Here is a 12,519-nt window from a genome sequence, read left to right as displayed (position 1 = left end):
TTCTGGAGGGAAGCTGTTTCACTGGTTCATTGTTCTCACTGTTAGGAAATTTCTCCTTCGTTCTAAGCTGGATCTCTCCTTGAACTCCAGAAGTTGTAGGCGCTCCATCAATGGAGGTTTTTAAGAAGAGACTGGAGAGCCATTTGTCTGGAATGTACAGGGTCTCCTGCTTGAGCAGTGGGTTGGACTAGAAGACCTTCAAGGTCCCTTCTAACTCTAAGCATGCAATAAATAGAATAACAGAATAACTCTGTTATTCTGTTCTCCTTCCTTCCTTCCTTCCTTCCTTCCTTCCTTCCTTCCTTCCTTCCTTCCTTCCTTCCTTCCTTCCTTCCTTCCTTCCACCAATGGAGGCTTTTAAGAAGAGACTGGACAGTCACTTGTCTGGAAAGGTAGGGGGTCTCTTGCTTGAGCAAGGGGGCTGGACTAGAAGACCTCCAATCTCTCTTCCAGCTCTATTCTGATTGATGAAACTCTAACTCTTACCTTCAGAGCCCACTGCATTAGTCTGGCCGAAGCAAAACTGCTCACATTCGTTCTGATGGCTTGTTCTTAGGCTGCAAGAATCAGGCCTTCTTCTGTCTCTTTCTTCAGTGTTCCATTGGTCAACCATAACCAGGTCTTTTCCTTATCTACTTTTCCTTGGGGCTTTTCAAGGAACTGCCCATGCGGTGTTTTGTTACACCAGCTGTCAGCCTGAGTTTGCATTGCTGTTTTCTTATGTTGATTGTTGGTTTGCTACACTTTGAGCAGCTTCCTCTTGTTGACCTCCATCAAAGCTGGTTCAACAGCTATTTATTATTATTATTATTAGTAGTAGTAGTAGTAGTAGTAGTAGTAGTAGTAGTAGTAGTAGTATCCTGCTTTTATTATTTTTACAGCAAACATACCCTACATACCTTCCTCCTCCCATTTTCCTCACTACAATGATGCTGTGAGGTAGGTTGGGTTGAGAGAGAGAGAGACCAGCCCCAAATCACCCAAACAGCTTTCGTGCCTAAGGCGGGACTAGAACTCCCAGTCTCCTGGTGATCGGCCCAAAGTCACCCAGCTGGCTTCCAGGGCTAAGGTGGGGCCACATGGCAACCCAACTATCACGCCTTATGCAGGCTCAATTAGAGTCGTATGCTGAGGACCCCACCCGAGGGTGGGCTTCAAAAATTATAGCAATGGGTTCTCTACCCAGTTGCTGGGTGGGTGTGCCCATGGTGGGCGTGGCCTAATTGGCCTCCTGCACCACAGTATGGAGGGGGGTGTTTTTGCCCTCCCCAGGCTCCAGAGGCTTTCCTCGAATCTCTGGGAGGGCGAAAATGGTCTCTCCGGGCTCCCGAGGCTCTCTGGAAGCCAGAAACAGGCCCATTTGTGGCCTTCCCGAACTTCTGGGAGGTCTATTTTTTAGCCTCTCCGAGCCTCCGTGCATGCCCTGCACTTACCTGCATCCAAAATAGGCCTCGTGGGGACTACTGGGAGGGGTGAGGTGGGCGGGGCCAGCCAGGAGTGGGATTTGGGGGTTCTCCAAACTGCGCAGGATCTTAGGTAGGGGCTCTCCCGAACCTCCAGCACCCCAGCCCTGGGCCCATCCATCCCTACCTGCCAGAGTTGGCAGCAGCCTTCGAGAAAAGCTAGGATCCCCAAGTCCCATCCTAAAGAGCAACCGTGATCCATATTTTAAGGTCTAAATAAATGTGCAATTCGGAGAAGCTCTAATGTTTGATTCTGAAAGAAGACTGATGTTGAACTGATGGGCAGAACTAAAACAACATTAACCTCAGATGGGGCAAGAGATTCACCCCACCGGCTGATTTTTGAAGGTCAGAGAAGGTCACAGACTTATTTATGAGTCCTTTAATTTATCTTCCACGGATTCACACTAGTAATACCATTGCTAAATTTGCAGATGATACAACAGTGGTGGAACTCATCTCGGGGGTGTGGGGGGGGGATGAGTATGCCTACCGAGATGAGGTAGACCAATGGTTGCTTTTATGGTGTGGAGACAATAACTTGGTCCTCAACACCAATAAGACCACGGAGCTTATAGAAGAAACAGATCAGACATCCAGCCCTTGCTTATCAAGGGAGACCGAGTGGAGCAAGTGGGCAGTTTTAAGTTTCTGGGTGTTACCATAAAAGAGGACCTGACCTGGGGTGCCCACATTGCAGCCCTGGTCAAAAGGGCCCAACAGAGATTATACTACCTGAGACTTCTCAGAAAACACCAATTGAATGAAAAACTGCTGGTGACCTCCTGCACCATAGAGAGTATCTTAACTTCCTGCACCTCTGTATGGTTTGCCAATTGAACAGGGGCAGATAGGACAGCACTCCAGAGGGTTAACGTCATTGCCCAGAGGATCATTGGTTGTCCTCTCCCCTTTTTGGAAAAGCTTTAGAGCTCCCGCTGCCTTAAGAAAGTTCAAATCATTCTCAAAGATCCATATCATTCTGGGCACCCTCTGGTTTTGAACTATTACCATCTGGCAGACGGTACAGGATAATAAAAACAAGGACAAAGGCTGAAAAACAGCTTCTATCCCAGGCCAGTAGCTATATTGAACTCTTACTGTGTCATGCAATATTAATGCAATATCAGGGGCTTTCAATTCAATGTATAGAATGTGAAGGATGCATGTTTGTGTTTATTTTCATGGTCATGATGTGCACTTAAGATGGTGTTTGATTTTGTTGTACGAGGTGTAAATGACAATAAAGTAACTAGGCTAAAGTAAACTAAATTCTTTCTGCCAGGGACAGCAGGAACCAGAGAGTTACCTTGGTGGATTCAGAGTGCCCTTGAATTTTGGAGCAGGGAAAGGCACCGTTTGCTGACTTCTCTTGAGTCAGCAGAACATTTTAGGATGTCCGAATGGTGTGGTGGTGGTGGGAATAAACCTCCTACGCCTGTGTGCCAGAAGTCTATTTTTTCAAATGGAGTAAGATGGAGTGGGTAGCGAGCACAGGGGCATGCAAAGCCCTTGGAGGAGAAAAAAAAATCACTCACAAGCAAATGTCAGTGCTGAATCAACTCAGGAGCAGGGATCTAAGCACCGATCTTTGAAGGAAAGGAAATTAGGAAAAGATTGAGGTTTTTAAAAACACGCTAGTTCAGGTGGATCTCGCCTTACGGCCACGATGTTGAGCACAACATTTCCACTGTGAAGCGAGGCAGTTGTTAAGCGAGTTTTTTTGCCCCATGTGAGTTACGAATTTATGACCATAAATTTAGCCCCAAATTTCTGTGGCTAAGCGAGACATTTGTTTTGGCCCCATTTTAAGGCCTTTGAAAATGAGTTTGGGCCCATTTCTTGACTTGGTGGTTAAGCGAACCACTATGGTTCTTAAGTGAGGCATCCACAATTTCCAAAGGCAATTTCTTCCACTGATTAATTGATCTTACTGTTAGGAATTTTCTCCTTAGTTCTAGGTGGTTTCTCTCGATTAGTTTCCATCCATTGCCTTCTTGTCCTGCTTTCAGGTGCTTTGGAAAAATAGTTTGAGCTAAATAGTTCTAGGTGGTTTCTCTGTGTCAACTCCTGAGATTTTGGAACACTGCTACCATGTCCCCGACTAGTCCTTCTTTTCATTAGACTAGACCTACCCAGTTCCTGCAACCGTTCATCGTATGTTTTAGCCTCCAGTCCCCTAATCATCCTGGTTGCTCTTCTCTGTACTTTTTCTAGAATCTCAACATCTTTTTTTATAGTGTGGTGACCAGTGGTGGGATTCAATCTTTTTTACTACCAGTTCTGTGAGCGTGGCCTGGTGGATATGGCGTGGTGTGGCATAGACTGGTTGGCATAGCCTGGTGGGTGTGGCAGGGGAAGGATACTGCAAAATCTCCATTTCCACCCTACTCCAGGGAAAGGTTACCATAAAATCCCATTCCCTCCCTACCCCACTAGCCTGCTTTCCAGCTCTGTTCTCCAGTGCAGGGCAACCAAAGAAGACCCAGCCGATCAGCTGGGACTCAATGGGAGGCCAGGAATAGATGGGGTTGGCAGGGCCAGTCAGAGGTGGGATTGGCCGGTTCTCTGAATGACTCAAAATTTCCGCTACTGGTTCTCCAGAACTGATCAGAACCTGCTAAATACCACCTTTGGTGGCAACCAAAACTGGATGCAGTGTGGCCTTACCAAGGCATTATAAAGTGGTATTAACACTTTACGTGATCTTGATTCTATCTCCCTATTAATGCAACCTAGGATTGCATTAGTTTTTCTTGGCGGCTGCTGCACACTGCTAGCTCATCTCGCTGTTGTCTCATTCACTGCTTTGAGTTATTTGTTAAAAAATAATAAGGGCGGGATAAAATTCTAAAAAAAATAAAGTTTGAAGAGCTGTGCAAATAAAGAAGAGTTACGACCTTGGAAAATCATCAACTCTAATTGTTCTAAGGAAGCTCGAGGCCTGTTTCAACTTCTCTTTATAACTGTTTCAAAAGACACGCAGTTTAATGCAAATCAGAAACCAGGATACTATACGCCCCTCTTTCAAAAAGGAAATGAAATAAACTGTAAAGCAGCACAAGTTTTGCATTCAACGTGCTGAAGAAAAAAAACACCCCGAAATAACCTTTTGCAAATTCATTTTCCTGGGCCGGGAGCATTTCCTGTCCTGCATAGGACATGAAAATCTCGTTTTTCTTGTAAAACTGCACTTCCTCTTTCGCAGAATTTTACAAGGGGAACTAGGCAACAGCCTCTTCTAATTGTCAACCTCTCTGTCCTGTCCCACGTAAGTCTCCTGGTGTAGTTTTCCTTCCAGCGAACTGGTCTGTCCTAGGCCTCCCCAAAAAGCACTAAGTCAATTCTGAGTCCCAACAAAAGCCTCTTTTATTACATTGATGTGAATTTATTTCATTCACAGTCAGCGAACAGCTTGGCAAACAGTCTTGCAAAGGTAGACTAATGAGTTCAGACCTTTATCAATCCTGGAATGCTGCGGGGTAAATAGTTCTACACTCAGTGCTGACAAGGAAGGGCTGGGTTACACAGACAAATCTCCATGAGGCTGGAACGAACGAACGAACGAATGAGTGAGTTGTTTCCTGCAGAAGCCCCCTCCCCTTTTGCTCCTCTTTTAATCCTGATGGGAGGGGCCATTCATCATCCACCTGTGGCCTTACTCCCACTTCGACCCTAAGTTCTTAATTGTTCCTTTCTTTTCGTTGCGCATGCGCAGGCTTGGAACCGGCTCCATAAGCTCCCCTGCCTCACTGCCGTCCAAGCCCAAAGGCAGTTGATGACTGCCAGCCTGCCCTGGCCCCATCTCTGCCTCTGATGCAGAGCCCTCATCCAAGCCTTCCTCAGCCTCCAGGACTGACCCAGGTTCTTCCCCAACCTCCTCACTATTGTCCAACTCTGCTGCCAGCTCCGTCAGCCACCGGCAAGCCACAACAGGAACATCCATTCTGCTGGAAAACATGGAAAGCTGCACAATTTATTTATATGTGAAACCTTTGCACCCAGCAACGAGTTATGCAAAAGACCTTCAAACCAAGCAGGGTCCTCATATTAATTGAGCAGGTGAGCCCACAGAGGAGAAACAGAGATTTTCCTTCCCTCTAAGCTTATAATTTCCCCCTTTGTAAATTCTACTTCCAGTTGTTTGCTTTTCCTTCCAACTAGACTTGGAGACAAATCAAACATGGATATTGGACAAGCGATTGATGTTATTTTCAGAGGACCAAAGAGAAAACCCAAAACATCGAAGCAGGAGTGTGCAGGAATGCAACCACTTAAATCCAAGTTTTTATGTGCATCACATATTCAATTGTTGAAGGGCGGATGGAGGGGAAGGAGTTGGCAGAAACTGGGGTTGGAGTCAAAAGAGGCAGCAGTCTAGAATCCCTACATAGCCACAAACCAAATAAGTCCAACCTCCCTTGAATTCCACAGATCCTTTTCCTAACTCTTAGCATAGGGCTGTCAAACTCAGGATCCGGATACATCAGAAAAGTGGTAGAAGTGCTCATTTTGACTGTTGTGTGTTGGCTTAACAACCAGCACCAGAAAGGCTGTAAAATCGAGCAATAGTTGTGACCTATTCTGCTACAAATGACAGCCAAATTTGCAGGCCGAGGAATACTTTTTCCATTTCTTCAGCGAGCACCGCCACACGATTCGTTACTACCAGACGCTGTGAAGTTCTTAAAAGCCAGGCTAAAAACTGATTTTTCCCAGTTCTTCTGAAAAAAAGTCCTTTTAATTGCAAAGCATTGGGCAAGAAAGCAGGGGGGAGGGGAACCACAAAGGGGACTTTGATAAATTCTTCTGGCAGGAAGGTGTCTTGTCAGAAAGACTTTTATTTTTTATCAACGTTAACAAAACAAGGACCTGGGGATTTAAGGCAGCCAAACAATGTCAGAGGAAGCCTAGAAGCTGCACTCATCATTAATCAGCAAGCAGACAGGAACAAAGAGCAAAAATGTAACTGCAAAACAGAGTTAAGCAGCACTAAAGAGAATACACACACACATACACACTCATCGTCATCATCATCATCACAAAATCTCCAGAACCGTAAAGCCTACAAACTTCAAATTTGGCCCATATGTTCATCTTGGCTTCTAGGGGCTCACTAAGAAAGGATTTTTTGAAATGACCATCAAAGCATTTAGTATTTCCTATGTCATTATTATTATTAACATGCTCTGATGCTAAGGAGTTCTACTCCCCCTCCCCACCTGAAAAGAAATCTCTTCCAAATACAAAACACAAACAGAGGAGAGGAATTTCAGTTTCAGTTTCACAGCAGCAAGCAGCTTTAGTACAGAACAGTTGAGCTAAGCCATGCCAAGGCTCCTTGCTGTCTCCTTTTTGCTCACAAAGCAAATACTCTTTCAGTTTCCAAGCAGCCCTCCATTCTCTGACACACTGACAGGACTCTAGCCAGGTGAAAACTGATGGATGCTGGTAGGCAGAGGCAGATTGTTTTCCCCTTATTTTCCTCCCCAAAAACTAAGCCCGACCACATAGTTTCGTAGATAGATAGATAGATAGATAGATAGATAGATAGATAGATAGATAGATAGATAGATAGATAGGAATACCAGTAAATACCATAGATGTAAGTACCCGTGAAAACTTAAGAAAACATATATATATATATGGCCTGGTTGGCTGCGGTGCTGCCTCTTGATTGACCAATCAAGAAAGTCTGACTCACAGACGAACACAATACAGAAGCCTGATGATGGCAGATGAGACTCTGCCAAAACGTTGCTACAACTTTAAAAGCACAACTACAATGACATGGGAAAATACCTGAACAAAGCTGAATAACATACATACATACATACATACATACATACATACATACATACACACACACACACACACACACACACACACACACACACACACTCACACACACACCTTAAGGGAATCACTGCTACGTTAGTTAAGAGCCCTGGTGGTGCAGTGGTTAGAATGCAACGTTGCAGGCTGACTTTTCCCACTGCCAGAGGAGTTTGATCCTGACCAGCTCAAGGTTGACTCAGCCTTCTGTCCTTCCAAGGTCAGTAAAATGAGGACCCAAAATGTTGGGGCAAGAAGCTGACTCCGTAAACCGCTTAGAGAGGGCACTGTGAAGCAGTATGTAAGTCTAAGTGTAATTGCTATTGCTAGTTACATGGTTGTAAAATGAATCTGGCTTTCCCATTGACTTTGCTCATCAGAAGGTCACAGGAGGGGGTCATATGACTCTAGGATGCTGAAACCATCATAAATATGAGTCGATTGCCAAGCATTGAAACCATCATAAATATGAGTCAATTGCCAAGCATCTGAATTTTGATCTTGTGACCATGGGGATGCTGCAACGGTTGTAAGTGTGAAAAACAATCAGTGCCATTGTAACTTCAAACGAATTGTTTTAAGTTGAAGACTACCCATATCCATTAGAGGGCAGCAAAGACCCCTGGGAAAGTCCTGCTTATTGCTGACATCTAGTGGTGACTGAGATTGCTGCAGCCCAGACTTTGGAGTTCTAACTTCCATTAGAGGACAAGAATGAAACCTGGACAGACCATCAAAGGGGAGAAGAAGGAAGGAATGAAGGAGGGAGGGAAGGAGGGAAGGAAGGAGGGAGGGAGGGAAGGAAGGGGAGAAGAAGGAAGGAGAGGGGAAGGAAGGAAGGAAAGAAGGAAGGAGGGAGGGAAGGAAGGAAGATCCCAGCCAGAGAGACAGATCTCTAAGTCAATATCTTAAAAGTTCCCTTATGAAGTCTCCCCTTATTAATCTAAGCAACATTGCCCTGGAACAACACAGCCGTTGACCCATGGAGATCAGTTAAAAATAGCGAGCCAGCCATGGAGAAAGCCTCTCTTAAACCCTTTATGCAACTGAAGATAAAAGTCTGACCCAGATGGCCAGATACGTAAATTACTAAGTATATAATTCAGCCAAACTTGTCTCGATCTGTTAAAGAAACCTGCAAAAATTGCAGTGGGTAACCTCTGCCAAGCAATCCTTGTAATTTAACAAGGAGAAAGAAAATCCGACGCTTACTTGCATTTGGAAAGGGAAGTTAATCCCTTCTGTACATTATCCCCCCCACATGACCAGGAACTTCTGTAAAAGGTTGGTTATGAATGTATTGCCTCATCTCTGGGAGGCTCACAAGATTGTCCCAAACACATAGTTTAAAAAAAGAAGAAGAAGGTTGTGGAGTTATACCCCTAGCAATCATACTGAACAAGAGAATAATATGATGATGATAGCAATTCAATAACCCAAGTTAAAGATGTATGTGAGAACAACTAAAACACGCTGAAATATCAGTTTACCAATAAAGGAGAATATTTGCAATTCAGGGTTCAATTGTGGGGTCCTTGATGCTCTCTGAGCTTGGTTGTTTTCTTGAAGACGTTTCCTGACCCAACTAGGTAACCCCATCAGTGCTAGAAGGGAGGAGGGGGAGGGGGAGAGAAAGGGGGAGGAGAACTGTGGGATCCTTGGTGCTCTCCGAGCATGGTTGTTTTCTTGCAGACATTTCATGACCCAACTAGGTAACATCATCAGTGCTAGAAGGGAGGAGGAGGGGGAGGAGGAGGAGGAGGAGGAGGAGGGGGAGGAGGACAACTGTGGGGTCCTTAGTGCTCTCTGAGTTTGGTTATTTTCTTGCAGACATTTCATGACCCAACATCAGTGCTAGAAGGGAGTAGGGTTTGGTCCCTTCTAGCACTGATGATGTTACCTAGTTGGATCACAAAACGTCTGCAAGAAAACAACCAACATCCATTTAACATGATGGGGACACAGGTGTTATTTCTGAATGTCTCATGACTTAGGTATGGCATCCTCTGCAGACAGTATAAATGACTTCATTTCAGGGGTGGGATTCTACCGGTTCAGACTGGTTCTATAGAACTGGTTGTTATGATTTTGCACAGTTCAGAGAACCAGTAAGTTGTGCCCCTGGCTGGCCCCTCTCCTCCCCACCCACCCCTCCCCGCTCAGACATCTGGCGCATACCCAACATCACCGATTGCATTCTCCACTGCCCAGTCACTCCTTAAGCTATTTCTTTTTTTCCTCCCAATGATCAGCTGTTCGGATGATCAGCTGTTCCGGGATCCCCCTCGGTGTCTTACTGCTTCGCCCAGGAGGCTTCCCTGAGGCCCAGGAGGCAAAAAAAGGAGCATGCAGGGGAGCAGGGGTGGGTGCTGTGCACACCCCTGCACTCCATTTTTTTGCCTTCCTGGACCCCAGGGAGCAAAAATGTCCCCCAGGAAGCTTCCCTGAGGCTCAGGAGGCCCAAAAATAGAGCGCACAGGGATGCACACCCACCCAGGCTCAGTTTTTTGTCTTCCTGGGCCGCAGGGAAGCCTTCTGGGAGCAAAAAATCCCCCCCACCCAGGCTTCTTTGAGGCCCAGGAGGCAAAAATAATGAGGTGGTGGTGCTGCAAAAAAAAAGAAGAAGCCATACCCACCCAGTCACATGGCCATGCCCACCTAGCCACGCCCACAGAACCACTAAAACATTTGAATCCCACCCCTGCTTCATTTGCATAACGTCTCTCCATTGACCATCACCACAACGAGAATTTCATCACTTGTATCCAAAATCCAGGCATGGTGCCTGCACAAGGTAAGTAGTTGAGTGGCTGAGGACCAGTACAACATATATATTCGTATGTCTAGTCTAACAAAGAGAAGGATTGGGGGTTTGTTGATGTGACATGATTGCAGTCTTTCAATATTTGAGGGGCTGCCCCAAAGAAGAGGGGGGGTCAAGCTATTCTCCAAAGTACCTTGAAGGCAGGACATGAAGCAACGGAGGGAAAATAACCAAGGAGAGAAGCAACTGAGAAATTTCCTGACAGTTTAGGAACAATAAACCAGTGGAACAGCTTCCCTCCAGAAGTTGTAGGTGCCTCCATCACTGGAGGCTTTTAAGAAGAGACTGGACACCCATTTGTCTGGAAGGGTAGAGAGTCTCTTGCTTGATCAAGGGGGGGGTTGGACTAGAAGACCTCCAAGGTCCCTTCCAACTCTGCTATTCTGTTGTTTTTCTCATCGTATCAAGAAGTCAGCTCAGAACCTACACCGATGACAATCAGCTTGCTTTTTGCTTATTTCTATATCATCCTGCATGTGCTGACTCAACAACTGCATGCTCAGTTTTCATGCAAATGTATCCTCGCCAATTCATTTGAAAGGGAAACATTTCCAAACAGGATCCAATGCCTATTTTTGAATGTCTCCTAACACAACTCCAGTTTTAATTCTACAAAGATTAAAAATTGCCCTTCTCCGTCAAGCATGGGCAGCCCTACAGGTAGTCCTCAACTTACAGCAGTTCCTTTAGCGACCGAAATTACAACAATACTGAAAAAAAGTGACTTATGGCTGTTTGTCATAGTAATAACCATTGCTGCATCCCCATGGTGAGATGTAAATAAATCAATCTATCTATATAAAAGCGAACTGCCACTCATGCATCATCACAAAATCTCCAGAACCGTAAAGCCTACAAACTTGACATTTGGCACCTATGTTCCTCTTGGCTTCTAGGTGCTCACTAAGAAATGACCATCAGAGTATTAGTATTTTGCATTATATTATTATTAACATGCTCTGATGCTAAGGAGTTCTACTACTCCCCCTCTCCACCTGAAAGGAAATCTCTTCCAAATGCAAAACACAGGCAGAGGGGAGGAGTTTCAGTTTCAGAGCACTAAGCAGCTTTAGTACAGAATAGTTGAGCTAAGCCACACCCAGGCTCCTTGCTGTCTCCTTGCTCACACAGCAAATATTGCTTCAGTTTCCAACCAGCCCTCAACTCTCTCACATACTGACAGGACACTAGCCAGGTAAATACCGATGGATGCTGTTAGGCAGAGGCAGAATTTTCCCCCTTATTTTCCTCCCAAAAAACTAAGCCCGGCAACCAACTTTCGTAGTGAAGCATGGGTATCTAGCTTGTAAATAAATAAATAAACAAATAAAATATTGAAGAAATGCAGGAAGAATTCAGAGATTCAAAAAGGCTTGTAAAAACATTAAACAATCAATTAAAGATGTTTTTTTTTACATGGGAATGACTCCCTAAGGGAATTACTCTTAAACTTCTCACAATAAATAAGCAATGTTTGACTGGGAGAGCAAAGAGCTAACATTTATTAAGAAAGCATACAGTTAGATAGTGGGAATAATACGTCCTTCCCCCGACTCCTGAATAGCCCCTTCCATGGTCTTAGCCTAACCCTAATGCTTGATCCCAGCGTTTCTCAAACTTCACAATTTTAATCTTGACATCCATCTTAAAATCGTCAAGTTTGAAAAAAATCATCTTAACCATTACATTCAATTATTTTTTTTCTATAAAAACACCACACTTATAATTAATAGTGCTATTTGTCTATACTGCATATGGTTTTATGGCCATGAATATTTGCTAGATACACCAATAAACACACTATTTCTTCCATAAAATGCATGCAGGTCAAACATTCTGGAACAGATTATATTATTATTATTATTTTAAAAATCATACATTTTGCATTTACAATGGAGCAATTTCAAACTGCAATTCCCAGCATGCTTAGAAAGCATGACCAAACAATGACATAGAACAGGGATCCCCAACCTTGGCAATTTTACGACTTGTGGACTTCTACTCCCAGGAATTCTGGGAGTGGAAGTCCACAAGTCGTAAAATTGCCATGGTTGGAGAACCCTGGCATAGAACCTAAGAAAAGAATTGGACAGGATGCCTTCCCTGGGACTATAAATTGCAAAATTTATTTCTCAAAGTTGATGGTTTGGTGTTTAAACTAAGCACATTTCACATGTGTCTTCCCCAGCATCTCTGAACAAGAGGAGGTTACACATGCAACCCACAACAAGAAATTACAACCAGCTAAATCTAGGAGACAGATTTATCGCTTAACAGCATTTTGAAGATTGCCAAAGGGGCCCTCCCCAAACCAGATCTTCTGCAGCTGTCCCAAAGCTGCCGTTTTGTTTTTTTTTTTTTTCAGGAGGCAAACTGGACTTTCTTGGTTTCTTTTCT

At 44.5% G+C, this 12,519-nt stretch overlaps 1 protein-coding gene across 1 annotated transcript in view; it reads right to left on the bottom strand.

The window, feature by feature from the left end:
• CAMK1D (calcium/calmodulin dependent protein kinase ID) overlaps positions 1 to 12,519 on the bottom strand; it is a 153,544-nt gene that overhangs the window by 105,471 nt on the left and 35,554 nt on the right. The window lies entirely within an intron of this gene.

Source organism: Pseudonaja textilis, chromosome 5 (genome assembly GCF_049901715.1).
Source record: "Pseudonaja textilis isolate UNSWEBS1 chromosome 5, rPseTex1.2, whole genome shotgun sequence".
NCBI classification, from domain to species: Eukaryota; Metazoa; Chordata; class Lepidosauria; order Squamata; family Elapidae; genus Pseudonaja; species Pseudonaja textilis.
This window is presented reverse-complemented; position numbering and strand designations above follow the sequence as displayed.